General features: G+C 38.6%; 1 long non-coding RNA gene across 2 annotated transcripts in view; it reads right to left on the bottom strand.

Moving 5' to 3' along the window:
• Positions 1–1,023: 1,023 nt before the first annotated feature.
• LOC126827060 (uncharacterized) overlaps positions 1,024–22,778 on the bottom strand; it is a 99,132-nt gene continuing 77,377 nt past the window's right edge. Inside the window, exon 4 of one of the 2 annotated variants that reach the window (XR_007682554.2) lies at positions 1,024–2,709. This is a non-coding gene — a long non-coding RNA (uncharacterized LOC126827060). Of the gene's footprint in view, positions 2,710–5,041; positions 5,063–22,778 lie in introns of those variants that run through there. The other variant, XR_008788672.1, reaches the window with a different exon arrangement.

Genomic DNA, 22,778 nt, shown 5'->3' on the forward strand with positions numbered 1-22,778 from the left:
TTTTCCAACGGGTAAAATAATTTGCTGATAAACTCGGGCTACAGAAAGACGATATTCTTGCGAAATTCCCTTGATGTATTTCTGACAGTTGTTAAATTAGTCGGTTTATATGTGACATGGAGACAAAAAGCTCTATGGGACCTTCAAAAAGTTAAAGATGTGATAATATTTCCAGAATGCTTCCCCAACACCATCTCATGTTGTGATTGGTTTAATAATCATGTAGTATACTTCTTAAACAAACTATTGGATCGGTTTTCCCAAAAGATGAAGTGTGATAATAATATCACAACTTATTCAGTCCATCGTTTAAAGGGATAAGTAAATCGTCTATGTTTAACTCCATATAATCCAATTATGCTCAATTTCGAATGAATAGTTGCCGAGAGAAAAGATTCCAATACTGCAGTAAAGTTCACAACACAACCATGCATGAAGTTTGAATTTAATTGGTCACTGAGTACATGGACATAACAGTGCGAAGCTTTTTAATTAGTTTTATATTCTTTAGTTGTTGTTGTCAACGCGTCTTATTTATAGTATTTAGTTATTGTGATCTTTATACGATGGTTGGGCTTTGTAATGATATCCTATCTACAAAAAGGAAAATTCCCACCCAGTTGTGTTGTAATAATATTTTAAAGGGGCGTATTCGTGTCATACATTGTAGTCATTTCTTATTTTGTGTTCTTTCCGGCGTAGGTCCCCCTTGTCAGTGATGCAGGACGGAGGGCCTGAAAAGGACAGCTGTCTAGTCCTTCGGATGAGACGAAAAACCGAGGTCCCGTGTATACATTAGAATGCACGTAAAAGATCCCTTGGCAGTTGGAATTCGATATAAGAGTAGGCGATAGTGCCGCTGCCCGGGCAAAATTTCCCTCATAGCACACTGTATGGCGTATGCCCGTCTTCATTATCCCAGTTCGAAGCAAAACAGTAGGACGTTAAACCCCATTTCATTTCATTTCATTTCATTTATTTTGTGTTCCTGAATTAAAACAGAAGAGAGAGTTTAAGTTCCAATACTGTATTATGTCAAATCATAATAAAATACAAAATCAATACAATGTACAATTTTAAGTCAATAGATTTACAAATGAACTATGAGTTATAAAAGAATGGGGGTGGGAAGAGCTAACTCACTTGGCTGTGCAGAGGCACTATTTGTAAATGACGTTACGTGTGTAATTGTAAGAGGCGACAAGTGTTCCTGATAGGCGGCGTAGCTGCCGAATTGTCATTTCGACGTAAATCTAAATTTAGCTAATCATTTGCTCGTTTGAATTAGCTCTGAAAGCTTACTGGGATAAGGAGATCCGTAGACGATAAGTTACAGGGTGTGATGTATTGGTGATTTTGTTAATATACTGGAGGTTAGGATAGTCCAGGGTTAGATATGGCCAAAGGGAGTAGGAGACCCTTAGATTTGAAATGTATGAAGATTGATTAAATGTGTAGTAGGCTGGGAAGAATGGGAGGTGAATAATTGGGGTGGTACCACAATGAGCCCGATGTTATAAAAGCACCATCACAATGATGCAAAACAAAAGGATCGTTACTATGCCAAATGATCCAATGGTGTATCCGAAGAGTTAGCCAGGTCTTCAGTATCTGACGCATGGAATTTGTAATCGAATGACGGCAGCTCAGATGAGGCTTGGACTTTCTTGGCTAATACAAGCGCTGTTGTAATTGTGCGCATTTTACAAATTATGAAGATACATACCAAAGAACAAAGTACAGATAATGTCATTGACACGATAACAAGAATACTTTTATTATCAAGAATGATGACACGATTGGAACATCATTCTTAATCATAGATTCCGAAAGTGATTTAAATATAATAGAATCATGTTTTGCGCGTTTTACCATGGGTTTAAGACTCAGATGATTTGCGTTATCACCAGCTATCAGTGATGGGAATTGGTGCTCATAAATGTTAAATTGTAGTAGTGAAATGAAATTTTGCCCGTACAGCGGCACTACGGCCTACTCTTATATCGAATTCCAACTGTCAAGGGATCGTTTACGTGCACGCAACTGTGTACACGGGACCTCGGTTTTTCGTCCCATCCGAACGACTAGACAGCTGTCCTTGTCAGGTTCTCCGTCCTGCATTACGGATATCCTTTTTTTATATAACAAATCGGTATCACTTTCATTAGCAAGAAAGATGAAATTTTACGAGATTTATTTTGATTTTGTAAAGTAACAAGTTCTGAATTTTCGTTTTTTGGCTTTACCATCCATTGACTTTTTGATGTGGGAATTCTTGGTCATATCTGAATAAATGTTATCAGCAGAAAGCCAACACGAATCTCTTTGGTCCTTGATTAATAATTGATGGTTATTGGCGACCATCATCTAATGATGGCATAGAGCAATACAATTCCACATTTTTGAGCCATAGTGTAGCGTTTTCTGACTTTAATCCATGAAAAGTGGGAATGGTAAAGTGAACTGGATTCATTGTCCTGTTTTGACTGTTACTTCGTGTTGATATAGACGATTGTGATGCACTGTGTACCCCCGTACTGGTTGTTGATGCCGTAGAGGCGGTAGCACTACGTGTTAAAATTTGGTTTTTATAGTTGTCTGGTGTCGCTCCTGTTTCTTGATTATACGGTCTCGTTAAAGGCAATGCTCCACCAATTTTAAAAGGGCGTGTTCGTGTTATAAGCCGTGGGTAATTCTTATTTTGTGTTCCTGAATCAAAACAAAAGAGAAAGAGTTTAAGTTCCAATACTGTATTGTGAAGACGTTGAGTCTTACATTCGTATTTAAAGGCATATTAACTCATCGAACATATCTGATTAGTCAGTAGCGGTCACATGGGGTAATTAATTTATTTGAAACAATGAACCAAAGATTATACCCAGGGATATTAATCTGAAAAGGCTGACACATGCATTTAGCCAATTTTAAGGGACTGCCTGTAATCTACCCCTCTATAGTATGTACTTTTATTATCGCATGATAACAGTAGGGTCATTTAGATCTATTTATCCTATAAAAAGAACATTTGGTTTTAATGCCATGGGGAAAATCTACATTTCGGTCATCAAGAATCGATACAATCAACCAAGATCAGTTTAGTATGAAGAGGCGGTCACGCGACTGGTTTAGAAAATCAGACTTTCTTGAAGACATATTTGAAGCCTATGGTTATCTTGGCCGACATCAGCAAAATCTAAATAAATATTATGTCGAAAATTGGTATCAAATGTTAGTTTTCTAGCTAATCTTTCGAACAATGGACCATGAACTGACTAGGACGTCATCGCAGCCATCTTGGAATTGTGGTTTCATATCATAAATCGGTGCGCAATTGTCCAAGGAACAAGCATGTCAAGTTTCCTGTCCGATGTACATGAATTGGCCGAACCCTAGGGTTTTGTGCGGTCCAAACAGTAACTGGTTATTATTTTGAATTATATAGTGGGTCGATATAACTGATCTATTAAAAGGGCATTATGTAAGATTTAGATAAAGAGGTGGTTGTTCTCGCCATAATATTTCAAATAATATTTTGAGAGACGTTATCAATGGTTGTAGTTTTGACAAGATGCGTGCATTGATCGTAACCACCGTAGTCATTCGTGTGTTAGCCTCGCTTCTCAATAAATCAGTACATGGCCGGACCGTTCTAATCTATTTAAAATCAGAACCATCCCGTGGCCCTGAGGGTTGTTTGTGGTCTAGTCATGTTAATAATAAATGTCTAATTAATAATTTATATAACATTTAAGGCCCAATGAAAGACCTGCAATGGGCAGATTTATCTCTTACATAATTCCTGTTCAACTTTCGATTTCCCGAATAATTCGGTGTGCTAGCGTTACGATTAACTTGAATCTGTTTGATGTCGGCAATAAATTATTTAAAAGTTTACCAAACAAATTTTCATTATGATGTACAAAAATATTACATAGTTTGGATGGCTACCCGGGTGCTTTCTTTCCGTCTCGCCCGCATCGCCTCCTCCATAGCGATTCTTTCATCTACAATAACAACAGGAGGGGGGGGGGGGTAAGGGGGTAAGGTTTAACATAAAGAATAGAATGGATGAATAAAGAGGGGCAACATGTAAACTGGGAACACCGAGAAGTAGTTTTAAAATTTTGCCAGGATTCGGCAGAAAGCACATAATTTACATCATTGGAAATGACTAATGAAAAAATCATTTCAAAACTATCTCCATCTATTGGTTAACAATCTAAGTCAACCGTTTCCTATTTTTATTATTCATCGCCTGTCAATCTTTTTACATGGACAGTATGTGTAAGTAATCTGGCACTTGAGCGGGAATACAAAGAACTAACTGCTGAACATGCAAATTCTTTCTTGTCACCATATCTCATCCTTGTATCGATCCTGGAGGGTTGAATATGAAGTCACTGAATGTTGTCTGATACCGAGTAGTAATCTTTTATATCTTTTAATTTCCATTAGTTCTAGACTACTGATCTCAACTGAAATCCACAAAAGTAATCAGCTGGTATTTAATCAGAGATTACTTCTCTTAATGAAATTAAGTCCCGCTTTTCACGTTCACTTGTCGTCTAAAATACAAGTCATTTATGTTTAATCAAGGGCCATAATAGTTAAGCATTTGCGTAACTCTTTTAGAGCGCTCATTTCATATTTGTTATAAAGCGACTATTCGATTTATAAATTTTGCTAAGCAGCAACTAAACACGAAATCAAGTGTCAAAATAGTTATTAAGGCCCGGCCCCACTGCACTTACGGATGCAAAGATGATGTAAAACGGGGAAAAAACGTGCCCTCCGTTTGAAAACGCCATGCATACGTTGTTTACTCATTGCATACGTGTTTCATACGCTCTATCCATCGAGCATCCGTTCACTTTGATTTCATCCGCGCAAAAAGTTTTGAGCTGCACAAAATCTTTTATAACGGATGAACTTTCTGCCGTGTACGATGTAAATGCGCGACATATACGAGCACCAAACGTTCCATGTCCGTTATCATCCATTAAACGTCCACTGTATCCTCTCTGCATCCTCTGGGCATCCTCGCAAATCACATCCGCTCCAGCTGAAAACGGAAAGAGGAGGGAAAGATAAGGTACATGGAATGTCTATACATCGTTAGTAGCACGGAAATAGAAAGGATGTAAGCGTATGCATCTCATATAGTACGTGATGCATCCGCTTCACCCGCTATGCTTCCGCTCTTTCCGCTATGCGTCCGCTTCGAAATTATCCCCGATAACCCCTTCGGAGCTGTCATCCACTTCCATCCGCTTTCATCCGCTAGGCTTCCGATGAACATCCATTTAACATCCCCGCTACATACTTCCCACGTTTGTTCTATTCCGTTTTCTTTTCGCAAATTTTCGTCAATTTTGTCCATTTCTGGAGCGGATGAAAACGGATGGGGCCACCCCCGAAAGTTTGCTCGTCCGCTGTGTCCTTTTTGCATACGTTTTGTGTCCATCGGCCACTGGGACCGGGCCTTTAGGAGTTATGTAACTCTTTCAGAGCGTTCACCTCATAGGTTTTTTTTTATTGAGTAACCTAATAAACGTGACTCTCCCATACCATTTGTAAACTTTGCCAGCAATAACTTTATGTTATAATCCCCGAAGGTTGATTTAAAACAAAATCCTATATTCCTATATTTCCTTCTTCTCAACAATAGTTCTAAGGTACCCCCCCCCCCCACCCTTAGATTTAAGGTATTGTCGCTTTAAGTTGATACATAGCTGCGCCCAAGATGTTTTTGAAATAAATAATTATACAAAAAAGATCAATCGGTATTTTTGACGACAATATACACCCACATTAAATGCAGGCGTAGAAATATCTATAAAATAAACATCTGTGTTGTCCTGCACTCATCTTCCGTTCTATTCATTGACCGACGTCATACAGTAAGGCGTTGAGCGCCATTTCATTGCAATCTACAAGCCACTTTCTGCCACATAAAGCTCCACCTACATAATAGTTATCCAGTTCTGCTTTCATCACCGATGTATCCCTTTGTAGGGCACACGAATGGTTTATGGTTAAATCACACCAACAAAATGTTTATCATCATAAAATGACTATATGAAGATAGACATTAATACTGGCTTAATTCTGTTACGTGCTCTGTCGTTCAATAGAAGCTCATTTGATACTCATCAGACAAATTTAACGAGGACAGAAATCACAATGAAATGAACTAGATAGCATGTCCTACGTACTGACATCTTAGCTCGTCTACTGGCTAATTAAATTAATCTTTGAAATATGTAGTCTCAAGAAAAACGGCAAATTATTCCTCGTCGGTACATTTTCTTACGTGTGTGTGTGTCACTGGAGACAATTTTGGTTCTTTGCAAAATTGTTGCTTCACTCTGTCTATAGAGTCAAATCACACGGGCTTAGTGAATATATAGTTATACATAAAAAAAACAGTGATATTTTGGTAAAATCATAACCATTGTCAAGATATCCATCAAATTATGGCTGTTAATTGACCTATGGTTGGTAGATCAAACAAGGAAATGCCTCCTCATTTAGTCGTGTGAAATAAAGAGGTTTATTCCATATATGGGATGGAAATTAACGTCAAGGTTATCGAAGACCTGCAGAAATTAGGGGGTATAAATTAGGGTGTAGAGCGAGTTGGAGCAGGGCTCATTCAGAAATCCCTAGCAGCCATTATTATTGAGAACGAGGAACCTTCAAAGCCATTACAGCTTAGCAATAAAGTTGTAAAACCATTGTTGCTGTAGTCTTATTACGATCACGAAGAAACAAACACAACAATAAAAGAAGTCCGACAGTACTACACACTGGTTAGAAGATAATCTAATTGTAATAATGTAATTAATTAAAAAAAAAATATGCCACTGTCAATGGATTTTTTATGTGCACCGACAATATCCGGGCGACTAGATGTGACTGATAGATGAAAACCGCGCTTAGAAATATCCTGTTTGCGGTAATCGCGCGAGAGAGGGGGAGTGGGATTGGTGAACGAACCCTAAGAAACCCAGGGGGTTAAGGAGGAGACCTTAATCTCCTTGTCACGTACATGCCTGGGACAAAAACAACAATTCAGTTCACTGAATGACAAATCTTATGATCTAAAGCGCACCCATTTAAACTCCAGAGCTAGGGATATGGATTCGATCATCTACTATCTAACTGACCTGGAATTTTCTGGGTTCTCGGAAAACAAAATCGTTATAAGACATATTGGAATTTTCTCTTCGAATTAGCGGTGTTATCACAGATCCTTGTCATACAATTTAAATAATTCTCATGTAAGATATCTTAAAGCGACAATAGGTCCACGCAAGCCAGATTTCGGTCGTACGAATTCTTATAAATATTCATATTAAAAGTTTAAGCTGACAATATTGACAATATTCTTGAATATCTCTTGTTCATCTCCCATTAAAGACACTTCTGTATACAAGAGTTATTTTGGTAGTCTACAAATTTAAGATTTTGAGATTTCAAAGTATTTCAAAGTATTTGAGAAATGTGGAAGTTTGTAAGATTCAATATAGTATGCAAAAACAGGACGTGGTTGTTTTTCATAAATTAATAACAATATTGCTACTTTAAAATTCTTTCTAAAACAACAAATAATAAGTTCTTGTGAAAAAATGTAACTTTAAAAAACGGAGTTACAAATCGCTGTCGAGAGAAGGGCAGACGGATCACCTATTTCCTTCGTAAGAATAAAATAAAGGTAAAACAGCCGCCTCCCCTCTCCCCACTAAAAAAACATTTACAAGAATACTTCTATAGACTACAGTTTCTCGACCTGGGTAATATTTCGACTACCCATGTAAGTCTGGGGACTTTGGTTTGGTTTTCGGAAGGAAAACAATGATAAGGAATAAAAGGCCAAAATATACCTCCTCACATGTATATATGTAAGGCTTCATTGGTAATGCCATATAGCAATGCCATTTGTGATTATTCGTACATAATGGTTCAATGTTGAATTTATCCGGGGATTATTTTGCTTACAGTCTGCTTACATACTGTGGATAGAGCCGCCGAAGATAGACACAGCAACAAATCAGTAATTTGTGATTAAAAATAGAGCCACCGAAGATAGACTAATACGTAGTGATTAAAACAGCAATGATAATTCTCACGTGTCATGACCAATACTCTGCTATTTCTACTACTTGCTGAAAACCTACAAAAACTCTAAATTATAGCGGAACGTTATACAGAAACAAGACGCGCAACTTCACCATACAACTAATTGCTGGCATTTCAGTGCTTCAGACTCTTGCTTGACATTGGATTAAAGGGTTCTAAAACCTTCCACGCTGCGGGATTAAACAGGTTTTTTTTAAACGGAAATACATCTGCTATTTTTCCTTTAAACAAGCCATTGGCTGATTAAAAATTGTTTTCATCGTGAAGTTGAACCTTAAACGTGAAATTAAAAATTCCAGTTCTGTCAAATGAATGATCAGATTAACAGTAATTCTTCCAAAATTAGACAAGTGGCTTCACATCCTGTAAAAAATATCCACCTAAAAGTCAATATCCCCCAACCCCCACCGCAAGGAATAATCATTTGTCAACTTTTTGCAAAACCGTTTTCTATCGAAACACAGATTTATTATTTCCTTTACAAGTTACAGGTTATTGTCTTTAAAAAATTGTTCAGGACTACCGTGTTCAGTCATATACCTAACGCGAGATAGCCAATTGAAGTTTACATGTAAAGCAGTATTTCCTAATATGTTATATATCGAATACATTGACAAAAAAGCACAGTAAAAATGTGTTGTCATACGCAGTGGTAGCACCCGATTAGATTTTATTACATACTTCGAGAAGGTATTTGTTGAGTAATAAAACCTTCTAGTAGTTTATCGAGGGCTGGCCGTCCTTACCGCACGGTACAAATATTATCACCACTAGAAGCAACAAATTCCAGAACAAGCCAGAACTCATACCAAAATGGCCGCTTTATACAAATGAGTATTTAGGGGAATACTAACCCTAACCCTAACCCTTTTAAGAGAAGTAAAAACTAAATTAGACCCAAGTTCAGTCTTTTAAAAAAGGTTAGGGTTAGGGTTCGGGTTAGTTATCCCTAAAATTCTCATTTATATAAAGCGGCCATTTTGGACTCCAGAAGCACCCGAACCTCGATAAACTACTAGAAGGTTTTATTTGTACCGTGCGGTAAGAACGGCCAGCCCTCGATAAACTACTAGAAGGTTTTATTACTCAACAAATACATTCTCGAAGTATGTAATAAAATCTAATCGGGTGGTGGTACACGCAAGACATCGTCATTTGAGACACCGTGTTCAATCCCTGTGCTGACCGAGAGAGTCCATCGGCATTTTCCGGTGCAGGGGACAACGCATAGTTATTCAGATGGGACGATAAACCGAGGTCCCGTGTACACATTGACGTGCACGTAAAAGAACCGTTGACAGTTGGAATTCTATATAAGAGTAGACCGTAGTACCTGTCTTCATTAGCCCAGTCGGTACAGAACAGTGGACCGTTAACCCCATTTCAATTCATCTCCATTTGAGTCATTCCAAAAGTGAAACACATGTGTTACTGTTGGCTATATTTACTTTTGTAGTATATTTTGTTTCAGGCTTTACATTTGTAGGCCATTTATTTCTATAATTCTACAAATTTAATAAATTTAAAACTTTTTTTCAATGTCGAATTTTTAAAATAATACAATGTTTGGGAACATCATTTCAGTTTCGCGTTTGTTGGTTGCTTCCCTTGTTATGGCTTTCGTTTATGTTGTAAACGGAGCCTAACCAGGACGTAACGCATTCCATCATCGTGGTTCCCCACTGTAAGTGTTGCAGAACTGAGGATCTGGTAAAGAACAGTTTCTAGTCGTTCGAAAGGAACGTTTGACAGTTTGAAGAGTAGGCGGATAACACACTGCGTGGTAATGGCTGTTTTTATTAGCCCGGTTGGTACAGAAAAGTAACTTCTATGACAGTTAAGCTAATTTCGGTCCTTCACACCGCTACGAGTATCACAGCGAAATCAAAAAGGCAAGAAACAATTATATGTGTAGTAAAACCAACACAATTATCAAGTTATTAAAACAACTCTTTATTATTTCAAAAACATTTGTCCGAGTGGTTTTCTGTCTTGGCCCGAGTTGTCTAACAAGTGGTCCGACTGGTCTTAGTCCGACTCGTTTTTGGTCCAAGTTGTCTGAAACCGGAAGGCGAAGTGGAATGTTTTCGCGGCGTCTTAGCTTCGCCGTCCGGATATCGACTCGGTATCCAGACCACTCGGACCAAAGACCACTCGGACCAATACCAGTCGGACCAAAAACAGACCAGTCGGACCGAAATAGAGACACTTGGGCCAACCTAAAAGACGACTCGGACCAACCTTAAAGACTACTCGGACCAACCCTACAGACCACTCGGACCAATCTATATATATTGGAAGACCACTCGGACCAATATTTATATTTGCCGCGCGGATCAACCTAAAGGACCGCTTCCCGGACCATTATATAGCTTCACTTATTCATTTAAGAAATAAAATACAGATTTTATATAATCCACGAAGTTACAGTCCGATATGTGCCACTATCGAAAGTATCGAGCTCTCTAGCATATAAACCTATATTTCAAGTTTCGTCAAAATGGGATACAAATTGTGACGTGTAGAGTGTCAAAAAACAAAATGTGTACGGATTGATATGGGAAAGGACATACAATACGTCGAGATGAAAATGTGGGAGTATGTAAAAAAAATCAGATTGGGATACCAATCTATCACATTTATACTGACATTTATAATGTATTACACGCGTTAATGTTAATATGAAAGTTTGCGAAATAGAAATCAGGATCAAACACCAATATATCACAATCTTCTATATTCTGACCAAAAACCAATGTCATTTCAGGGTTTCAATTAAAGAAAATAAGAACAAGATATGATTTAATGGAAAGTCGAGCTGGGTTATTGTTGATGAATATTTTCTGCTGGTATACAATTATTAGTCTTATAGTGATTGATGGTGGTTCAGCCATGTAATAAGCTAGTCTTGAAGGGGTCTAATTAATTGCTTGACCAAACAGAAGGTTTCACTTACACATAAAAAAGTAATGGTGGAGATAATCTTGAATTATAGCTATAATTTGTACTAAACGATCTACAATTTTGGCTAAATTTTTATTAATCTTTTTAACTTGAAGCTTGTATGGCTATTCAAGCAATTTTAGTGCAAGAAAGAGTGGGAACTTTTACACACAAGTAAACTCATTAATAATTGTGTGTGTGTGTGGGTGTGGGTGTGTGTGTGTATCCATATATATATATTTATTTATCATATTATAATAAAAGTAAAGATTTCAGCTTTACGTATTAAATATCCAAAAAACAATAGTATGAATTGAACAACTATATCATTATTAATTGTTTAATCACTGTCTAATATTTTCCGCCACAGGGACATCATCAGGATATAAGTTATGTTACATGACAATTGTTATGTTATGTCCTAATATTAGACAGTGATTAAACAATTTTAATGATATAGTTGTTCGATGCATCCTATATCCTCGCTTTACCATCGCCTCGTTGCAACAGGAACCGCGACACGTCGCTGAACCAAACTGTTCTCCTGTGTTGCTGTGGCCATACCGTCTGTGTCTGAACCCATTGAAGTCGAATTTCACTGTGTCGGCGTATTTCAAAACAACAGCTCTAACGGACGTCTGGCTCGTAATCCAGTTTCACGTAGGTGTTTACAGACTGTCTGGTCTGAGATTCTACGCCGTCCAGAATTGCTGCTGCAGTAGAGGTCGTTGTTGAGAACCGTTCCCGCAAATGACGTAACCGGATGTGACGATCCAGGGCAGGTGGGGTCACTCTTGTTTGACTTGAGCTTGGGCCAAACAAACACGGCCTAACATAAGATCGCTACCTCTTCGTGTCCGTACTGAACATTCATAACAGCCCTGGGGGTTGGTCAGTCAATTAATTAAATTCCCCAAGAACACTGTTTTGTGGGGAATTGAGCAAAATCTACTTATTACTGTTATGCATGAAGGTATTGATAGTAGACATCATGAAATGTAGTCCTTGGTCATATTGTAAACAGGAAATCCACCGGAAAGGGTTTACAATGTCATTTACATATGTAGATATTAAAGGGGGATTTCATTGAATGCAGACAATCTCAATCAATGTATCGATTTATATATTCTCTAGCAATGAAATGGGGTTTAACGCCCAACTTTTCTGCGCCGATTGGGCTAATGATGACTGTCATACGCCATACAGTGTGCTTTGGGGACAATCTCGCCCGGAAAGCTGCGCTATACGACCTACTCTTATTTCGAAATCCAACTGACAAGAGTTCTTTTACGTGCCCGCCAATTCGTACACGGGACCTCAGTTTTTCGTCCCACCCGAACGACTATACGTGGTCCTTTGCTACGAGGGTCAATCCCGGTGTTAGTAGAGTAAGTTCCTCGGCATTTTCGGGCGTGCATTCGCCTTGTCAGCGATGTAGGACGGAGGGTATAAACAGAGACCCTTTGTACACATTGGCGTGCACGTAAAAAAACCCTTGACAGTTGGAATTCTATAGAAGTGGTAGTAGCGCAAAGGTTCCCTCATTGCACACTGCATGGCCGATGCCCGCCTTCTCTAACCCGGATTAACCAGAACATGAGATGCTAGTTGTCCGTCACACTCATTGAGACATTATACCTCGCCTAATATTTGAGCTAGAGTATTCAAACTTGGCGATGGTGTATATTACTAATATTAGGTGCATGCCTTGACGAAGGCTAAGAGGAGATTGATTGGCCGATGCTTTGGGACACAATAGCTACACCAGCCTTACGGGGTGAGGGGTATGGCCGAATGGTTAGCGCGTGTGCGCTGCATCGGAAGGTCTGTCATTGAGTCAACTGGCGTGGTTTCGACTCCCCGGTTGTGCGTGACAAGCAGTAGGGTCGTCTGTCCAACCTCGTGGGTTTTCTCTGGGTCCCCCGGTTTGACCCCACTACTAAAGACCCCTATGCGCAAGCGAATTATTGAAATAAAATTGTATAATATGTTAGTCCAGAAATGACCTTGTTTGTGTCGAGTGGAAGTTACCCCCCCCCCCCTACCTCTCTCTCTCGCGCGATTCTTGACGGTCGTTTTTTGGTTTCAATGACGTAAAACCAAAGAAAACACTTTTGACGTAATTAAAACATCCTTGACGTAATATGATAATCGCCACTCAAGTTCGATTTGGTTTACCAAGCGACTGGACAGTGCGGGATTTTTGAACCATGAGGCCACTACGTAAGCGTTTTATGTACTTTTTAATTGATTTTAAACTCCAGCAGTGACTAGGTTCCAAATAAATTGCATATTATCTTTGATAAAATGGCCATACGCTCGTGTAACCGTATAGATATATATGTTGTGTAGCGTAGCCTACTCCTGCGTTTGCTACGCTGATTTGAAAGCTGTAACACTTGTCATTTCGACAATGTGATTTTTTTTCCGCACAAAAACCTGTGAATGAAAATTAGCCTCTGTCCTCAGTCATATCAGTATCAGTCCGTCTTGCATATTTTTTTGAAAATCTTCGAATTTGACAAGTCTGATTATGACAGAATGTGAGAATGTCCACAGCAGCCAATATTGTCAGACCAGAATGAATTATAATTTACTTATTTTCTTTTAAATACACTTACTAATTTTGTATTTTTGTGTTTCAGAGTATGTGTATTAATATAGGCTAGCGGTTTAAGTCCATATTTTTTTCCGATACCCCCTATTTTGTGTTTTTCTCCAGCACACTCTGTGATTTAAATTAAAAAATCGCATATAGCACACACAATATCATTTTAAGGTCAGTAGTTGGTCCCTTCGCGCTACTGATCATGTTCTTGTTGTTTTTGTAAGTGGCGCTTTTCGAAAAAAGACCAAGGCTCCGTCAATCCATGTACGATTGACATAAAATTAGGCATGATGGTTCCTTGGACAATTGCGCCTCAATTGACGGATTTCGCGTTTAGATATGACGTCACAATTCCAAGATAACGTAACGTCATGCTAAGTTTCTGGCCCATAGTACGCTACTATTTGTTATATTATAAGGTTGAATTTCATTGTTGATGACATACAAGCAAAATTACACGAAGATTTCCTAGAAAAACGTTTTGAGGTGTAGAATCTTTGGCCACTACTACAAAGAGAATCTAGTACCCAGGAAATATTCGCAGTGAGTCGCCCGGGAAATTTAGAGGACTGTTATACTCATTCGACGCCGCTTTTCCACCAATCAGAATCCAAGAAATTTCCACTTTGGGCTAAAATAAACATATATAATACAAAATTGAAATTAAAAGTGGGATGATAAAAGAAATAGAGATAAATGATAAAGGATATTGACAATGCATATCAATAATATTGCAATATGTCAGAATAATAGTATATGCTGACTAATTGGATACGTGGATAAAATATGACTCTTACAATGTATATATTTGACGTGTACATAACAACATCGATACTGACAACGTATTATACTATTCAAAAAAAGTAGGGGATATTTGATTTTTAAGTGTTATTAAAGTCACCTAATGAAACTGACGAAGAAACAAATGACAAAATGAAATGAAGTTCACATTCATCGATTTATTCCAAATGATCGTTAGACTAAGTAAGGCACAGACTGACCATTATAAGGGTAAAATGATACCCGGGGTCAAACAGCAAAGTTACCACAGCATCACAACCAAGTCAGTAACGGGTAAATCCTCCTCTGTTTGCCAAACAAGCATTGATCCGACGTGGCATACTCCTAATGAGACGTCTAAGGTCATTTTGGTCCAGATTGTCCCATTCCTGTTGCAACGCAGCAGCAAGTTCTTGGACATTGGCAGGACGTTGTTGACGTTGACGTAACCTCTGTCCAAGCATGTCCCAGACATGCTCGATGGGGGAGAGGTCGGGACTCAGTGCTGGCCAAGGTAATGTGGTGATGTTCTGTTGTTGGAGGTAACCTGTAACGATCCTGGCCCTGTGACATCTTGCGTTGTCATCCTGGAAGATGAAACGGCGGCCATGACGTCGTGCGAACGGCACAACATGGACTGCCAAGATGTTGTCCCGGTAGTACTGGCCTGTAACACGCCCTGCAACAACATGTAAAGCCGTTCTTCCAGCAACAGTGATGCCTCCCCACACCATAACAGAACCACCCCCAAATCGATCATGTCTGATGACGTTAACGTCTTGGAAGCGCTCGTTTCGACGACACCACACCCTCCTACGTCTGTCCAAAAAATCAACAGTGAACCTTGACTCATCTGAAAACATCACATTGCTCCAGCGTCGATTATCTCAGTGTTGACGATCCCTACACCAACGACGTCTTGCCTGAATGTGATGATCTCTCAAACAAGGGATCACGCGAGGACGTCGGGCGCGAAGGTGACCCCTATGCAGTCGATTCCGAATCGTCTGGCCACTCACTCTCACACCAGTGTCTGTTTGAAGACGAGCGCTGATCTGATTTGCTGTGATGACACGATTTCTCAAGGCCAAGGTACGGATAAATCGATCCTGGGCTTGAGTTGTCGCCCTTGGTCGACCTGAGCGTGGTCTGTCCTGTACAGATTGTGTATCACGGTATCTGGACCATAGCCCGCTTATGACAGACTGAGAAACATTCATCGTCCGCGCCACAACCGCCTGTGTTGCGCCGATCTGTAGCATGCCAAGGGCACGTAACCTTTCATTTTGGGTAAGCCGACGCATATCAAAATTTGTTTTCTGGTCACTAAAACAATTAAACTGATGTTTCCACCCTGGAATTCAATGCCACAATGACTGTAACATTCAAAGTCAGAGTCGTGCAAATCTTGGGTTGGACCCCCATGATGATCCCAAGCATCACCTGCATTCCATGCGGTAGCTATTGGTGCGTTTGGGCGTCACATGTAACTGGAAATGTTTCTTCTGTTAGGTTCTATAGTGACTTTTTTCGTAGTCATTTGCATATTTTAGTATTATGCCCCCAAAATCAAATATCCCCTACTTTTTTTGAATAGTATATAATAGTAACCGCCTGCTATCATACACATATATAATACAGCTGATAAAACACATTTAAGCTGAAAATACATACTGGAATATTTCTCTACAGTTTTGAAATTGTTTTTTTTTTTTAAAAGTTGGCACAAAGGTTCTTAACCAGGAATCAATAAACATTCTCATTATGATTCAGTGGTATCAGGTGTCTAATCTCACAGCTGGTAATTACTGCTAATGAGATTAATTAAAACTAGTAAAACGAATGAAGCGAGATATAAGATATACACACTGTCAAAACTTCCAAGTTTGATAGCTTTATGTTCGAGGGGGTGGCCGCATCATCTAGCGCGCTTAGGTCATTAATTCTGTCATTGAGACAAGTGACGTTCTTTCGATCCCACACATGTACGTGACAAGCAGTAGGGTCGCATGTTAGTCCCGAAATGACCTAGCCTGTATTGAGTGGACGTTACCCCCCCCCTCTCTCTCTCTCTCTCTCTCTCTCTCACCAGCCTGATTGCATGTTATTTAAGTATTGGAATATCTGCTTTTATAGATAGGGCATTACTGAATACACGTCGCTGAGTCTTGCTTGTGCAGTAAATATTAATATTCGCTCTAGAAAATTAGTTAATAAGGATCCCATTTTCATATTACATAATAACAACCACAGTTCCCTCGTGATAATAATAACATGCTTTGCAAATATCATTGGAAACATGCAATTTTGTCATTATTTACAAAGATGAATTTCTTTATGATAAACATGATTTAGATGCTTTTCATATGCTCAACACGAAGGCAATGAATATTTCTAGAAACCAGGAAGTCCCTAATGGTTTTACACATGTAGAATAGCAACGTATTGATCAAGACTATTTAATGTTTTACAGTCTACTTTGTTCCGATTTGTGTATAATGCAGCGTGGGAAATTAGGAAAATTATATATACATGACTGACAAAACCCCCCAAAATATTAGCTAATGTGCTACTCAATAATAGTCAGTGAAGGAGAACCTCGCCACAAATGAGAGCCAGAGAAACGCCCGACTGTTATTGTGCCTATTGGGGAGAGGGGGGGGGGGTATGGTTAGCGCGTGCGCGATGTATCATATAGTGTGGGGTTGGGGTGGCGAATGGTTAGCGCGTGCGCGCTGTATTATATAGTCTGTCATTGAATCAGCTGGCGTGGTTTCGATTCCCCAGTTGTACGTGACAAAGAGTATAGGGTCGCCTGTCCAACCTCGTGGGTTTTCTCTGGGTCCTCCGGTTTCCTTCCACTGCTAAAGACTTCTACGCACAGGCGTATTATTGGAATACAATTGAACCATATGTTAGTCCCGAAATGACCTAGTTTGTGTCAAGTGTATGTTCCGTGTATGGGATTATTTTTATATAGTGTTAATTAACTTTATATTTGGATTCATCATAAAATCATTAGGTTGAAAAGCTAAAAATATGTGTTTTCCTTTTCTGGATTTCCGTTTTCTATCGCCTGTTTTCCCGCACAAAACACTAATCATTATATTATGTCTATTTCTGTCATGTCAAGAGTTCTAATGCCATAATATCATAATGCTCCGATACGCTTTCCGCAAAAAGTCAATAGAGACTTTTGGCAAGCGGAATTTTTCCCATCCCATTGCGTCAATGTAGTTATAGAGTTTTGGCAGATTTTCGCGTCGCGTACGTATGCGTCGCTTCTATTACAACATGATGGCAGATATCTACCAAGTTCACCATCAGTACTAGTCAAGTGACTTCGACTCGACAGCAATTTTTGGTTTCACTAATTTATCATTTAAGAAAGTTTATACCCCTTTACCATAGAATACCAGCGGTTAACTGGCAAGATACGCCCACATTTTACTAGGGATGGATAGACAACAAGCTAAAAAGGGAAGTTATGGTCTGAAATGCGCTAATATCGAAATGGACTGAGATATTTGGGATATATAGATATATTTTAAGTTTCAACAAAATCAGAAAAAAAATTGTGACTTCTAGAGAATCCATAACCTTGGTATTACATACTTTTATACTATTTGCGTTCAAGGAACGGCCATTTTGTCAGGCAGTTTCGGTCCGATTTTCACGAAATTCGACCTAGACCGTCAATGGGGTGTAATCGGATAAAAATTCTGAACTCTAGAGGGTCCACAAGGTAAAAACGTGATTTTTTGTACAACCAGGGGCCATAATCCAGGAAGTTACGGTCCAATATGCGCAAATATCTAAAGGAGCTAAGACCTTTGAATAATAATTATACATTTCAAGTTTTATCAAAATCTGATAAAAATTGTGATTTCTAGAGTGTCCACAACCTTGATATTACATACTTTTACACTATTTGCGTACAAGAAGCGGTCAATTTGTCCGGCAGTTTGGGTCAGATTTTTACGACATTTGAACTCAACCTTCATTGATATGAAACGGTGATATATTTAAACGTTTTTTTTTTAAAATTGAATACCAATTGTGACTTCTAGCTGATCCACGTGCTAAAAATGCGATTTTTCGAACAATCTGGGGCCATAATCCAGGAAGATACGTTCGGATATGCACGATGATCAAAAGGAACCAAGACCTTTGTGATATAACATAATTTGAAACTTTCCGTATGAAAGCTGTTCGATACGTGCTGCCGTATCCGTGTGCCGTATCACGTATGATAAGTACACACGTATAGATGACGTCACACGCAAAATCGATACGGATATGCGATACGGAACAGGAATTTACGTTTGCTAAAAGTCTCAAATAAGCGGTCCGATACGCAATCCGATATTGACAATGATGCGAGACACATTACACACACAATGGTGCGATACACATTATACAAAACGCAAATGATGCGTTCTGCATTACGCAAATTGCTAAGGATGCGCTCTGTTCAATATTATTAATGTAAACACAATGTCAAGTTCTGTAACAGTAAGTTTTAAAGAGACATTCCTCTCACCAAATAACGTTATTTGGAATAAAAGTATATTCAAATAATCGTCGACTATGGAAGCATTGACATCCTGATTTAGCGTGTACGAATCGACAACTGACAGTATAAGATTTAAGTCCTAGTGATAGCTTGGTAGATCTGTTTCAAATTTGCATAAAAAATAATTTGAACCTGCACAAGATAACACTTAAGTTAAATCACATCAAAAAAAAAAAAAAAAAAAAAAAAATTCACTAACCGGACAAGTGCAAGATAAAGCATATTTTAAAGATACATAATGGGAGATTAGATAACGAGCTGACAGTTCTCACTATAATAGTTAAAAACTAGATAATGTAAAGGGAATTTGCTGAAAATTTCATCAAAATTTCCACTCGGAACCGAGATTTTAGCGATTGAATTTTTGGCCTAGTCTCGATTATCGGAACCTAATCAAATAAACATCGCAGACTAGCGATGACATTGAGAGTGATTATGGTCTGGATGAGTTAATTAATGTCTAATATTAATAATTTAGGTAACATTTCAGGCCTAAAGAAAGACCTGCAATAGGCAGATTTAGCTCTGGCATAATGTATGTTTAAATGAGAATGTAGACATTGTTGGAGAAACGAGTACATTTTAGAATGACACGCAAGGCAGATCTATATTTTGTCCGTTCGTCTATCTGACAATTTAAGCCATTGCTAGGGTGCGCGCACAGCTGGCAATAGGTTCTAATATAATTGGAGAAATATACTTAATTCTAGGATGTGCGATACTCTTCGCTAGAGTGGATACTTTCACCGAAAGAGTTGCCGGCGATAAATACGACCGAAAGATACGTGAAAACCTACCCTCGCCTGCAAAAACGCAAGGGCGAATCTTTAGTAGGACAAAAATAAGAAAATGGCGTTTTTAGTTAACCAACAATAATAATTCATATCTTCACTATTTTAAATGAGCTTAGATGAGGTGTAACCTCCTACTTTGCTTCACCAATCGGGCTTATGAAGACGGGTATATGCCATATAGTGTGTTATTAGAGACACTTTTCAGGACAGCTGCGTTTCCGCTTACTCTTTTTCAAATTATAACTGTCAAGAGGTTATTTTACGTTTACACCAAAATGTACCCGGGACATCGGCTTGTCGTCCCAACCGAACGACTAGACCCCGCCCTGTACCACTGACAAGGGGAAAAACCACTGAAAAGTCCCGAAGAACTTTCTCGGTCAATACAAGGATCGAGTTCGGTCATGTAGTCAGCGCCATACCCACTAAGTCACCTCGGTTTTCTCCAGTTTAACGGAAGGACACGAATCTAGCAACGCGATTTCCGATGGAGATTTCTTTCTGTATATTGGTATCAATTTGATAAAAGACTTATTAAAATTAAATAGCATACATAAAGTAATACCTATATTTTTATCTTGGTGAATAACTCTTCAATTGTTTTTTTTTTATATTTTTACAGTTAATCTATTCTATTCCCGAATTCTGCTTTATATACCCCCTAAGGACATCAAGAAATGAGAAACCAAATGTATTCTAATGAAGAACTAAGACTGTAATTTAAGCTATTCTTTAAATGGCATTTAGTAATTGGAACATAATCAAATAACACACTATTTATGGATAACAATTACTGTGGTTTATTTCACTGCGACGTTTCAACAAGATTTCACAAATCGTTATCAAGCATATAACACAAATAAATAAAATGAAAACAAAATAGCTATATATATATACACGAGCAGTGCGAACCCTCCAATGGGATGCAAAATCAGCAAGCATGAGCAACTGTCCCAAGTCGTTAAATAAACAATGTACATAGATGGTTATAAACTGTAATTGGTATAGATAAGTGCAGGAATGAAGCCAAAGGATCAAACAATTATTAGCAGATATAATGAGTCACGAGCAACAGGTCCTGACTGTAAAAACATATTAAATAAATATATATATATATATATATATATATATATATATATATATATATATACAGTAATTAGTTATAGATGAAAGTAATAATAAAAGATGAAAGGACAAGTATTATAGGGGGTGAACTGAAGCCATAAGCAGTTAATCCTAACAGTGAAGGCAATATGCAGTAAAGCAAATTGTAATTGATTTGAGGAAATGCACAAAGTTAAAAGCAATACAAATATTAAAATTAAAGGATAGTTCAGAGACGATGTAAACTACATTTTAATGATGCGATCATACGCTCTTGGAATGTAAATTCCTGGGTCCCTGTTTAGTTTTGGTTCATGCCTGCGTATATTAATAGCTTCATGGGTTCATCGGTTTCGTTTGTTGTGGCAATTAACAGCTAACTTTTTGACGTTTGTCCAGTTCACTCGGTGGCGCGGGTTTTCAATAAGGTGTTCGGCAATGGCAGATTGGTTGGTGGGTGTTTTCGACATGTGTTCTTTAATTCTGATGTCTAAGGGCCTCTTCGATTCTCAAATGTATGATTCCCCACAGCTGCAGATGACTTGGTAAACACACCCTTTTGGGGAGATGGGTTGGGTGGGGGTTATCTTACCATTTGCTTTTATTAAATCCTTGGTTGTCTTGCCTTTGAGATATGTGGTTTCTATCTGCGCTTCTTGTTTTAATAATCTTCTAATTTGGTGGGAGATGTTTCCGTGTAAGGGTATAAACACTCGTATAGGGGCTTTATCAGGTTTTAGTTTATCTGGTTTTGGTAGGTCGGATAGTGTGGAATTAATAATCTTTTTGACCATCTGTAGCGGATACCCATTGTGTTTGGTGAAAACGTCTGTAAGGTGTTGTACTTCGTGGGGGAGTGTTTCAGGGTCACAAATGTTTTTGGCTCTTTTTGTTAGGGTGGCGATGACGGCTGCCTTAGTGCTGTTAGGGTGGTTTGATTTATAATGAATATACTGGTCCGTGTGGGTTGGCTTTCTGTATACTGAGGTAATTATTTTAGAGTCCTTCCTTTTAACTAGTATATCTAGGAAAGGAAGACTGTTGCTGGTTTCATTCTCCATGGTGAACTTGATCCTTGGGTGTTGGTTGTTCAAATGGTGTAGAAGGATACCCGCATCATCTTGTTCTTTTATCATGACAAATACGTCGTCAACCTTACGAGACCAGAATAAGGGTTGGAATGGTGCGGTTTCAATGACTTTTTCTTCCAGTGACGTCATGAAAATTTCTGCTATCAGGGGGGATAAGAGACTGCCCATTGGTAATCCATGGATCTGTTGGTAATAGTTGTCTCCTCATGTGAAGTATGTAGATTCCAGGCATTGCTTGATTAGACAGATGATGGTATCGACTTGTAAAGATGTTTCCAGTGGCGTAGAGAGTTGGCGGATGCGGGTTTCTAGGACTTTGAGGGCATCTTCTCTTGGCACATTGGTAAATAGATCAATAACATCGTACGAGAGCATTTTCCCTGGGTTTCTTATCTCTTTGAGTTGGGCGCAAAATTCAGTGGAGTCTTTAATGAACGAAATGAAACTTTTCATGGTTGTCAATTAGACAATTGTGCATCATGCTCGGCTCTTTTAAAAAATTGTGCACCCAGCGCTGGTCCTTCAAAAAATGCGCATCATGATCGGTTCCTTGTCCATATTGTACGCTTGTATTTGTTCAGAAAGTGACCACATTATTTCAACTTTTAAAAGTGAGATTGTTTGGCTTAAATATAGGTGCCAACACGAAATAACTGTACTCTTTATTATCATCATTATAAATCTTGGATAACCTTCAGATCATACAGACATAGATAGAATTGTTATTTTCATATTCCCGG

The sequence above is a fragment of the Patella vulgata genome, chromosome 7 (genome assembly GCF_932274485.2).
Source record: "Patella vulgata chromosome 7, xgPatVulg1.2, whole genome shotgun sequence".
Classification (NCBI taxonomy): domain Eukaryota; kingdom Metazoa; phylum Mollusca; class Gastropoda; family Patellidae; genus Patella; species Patella vulgata.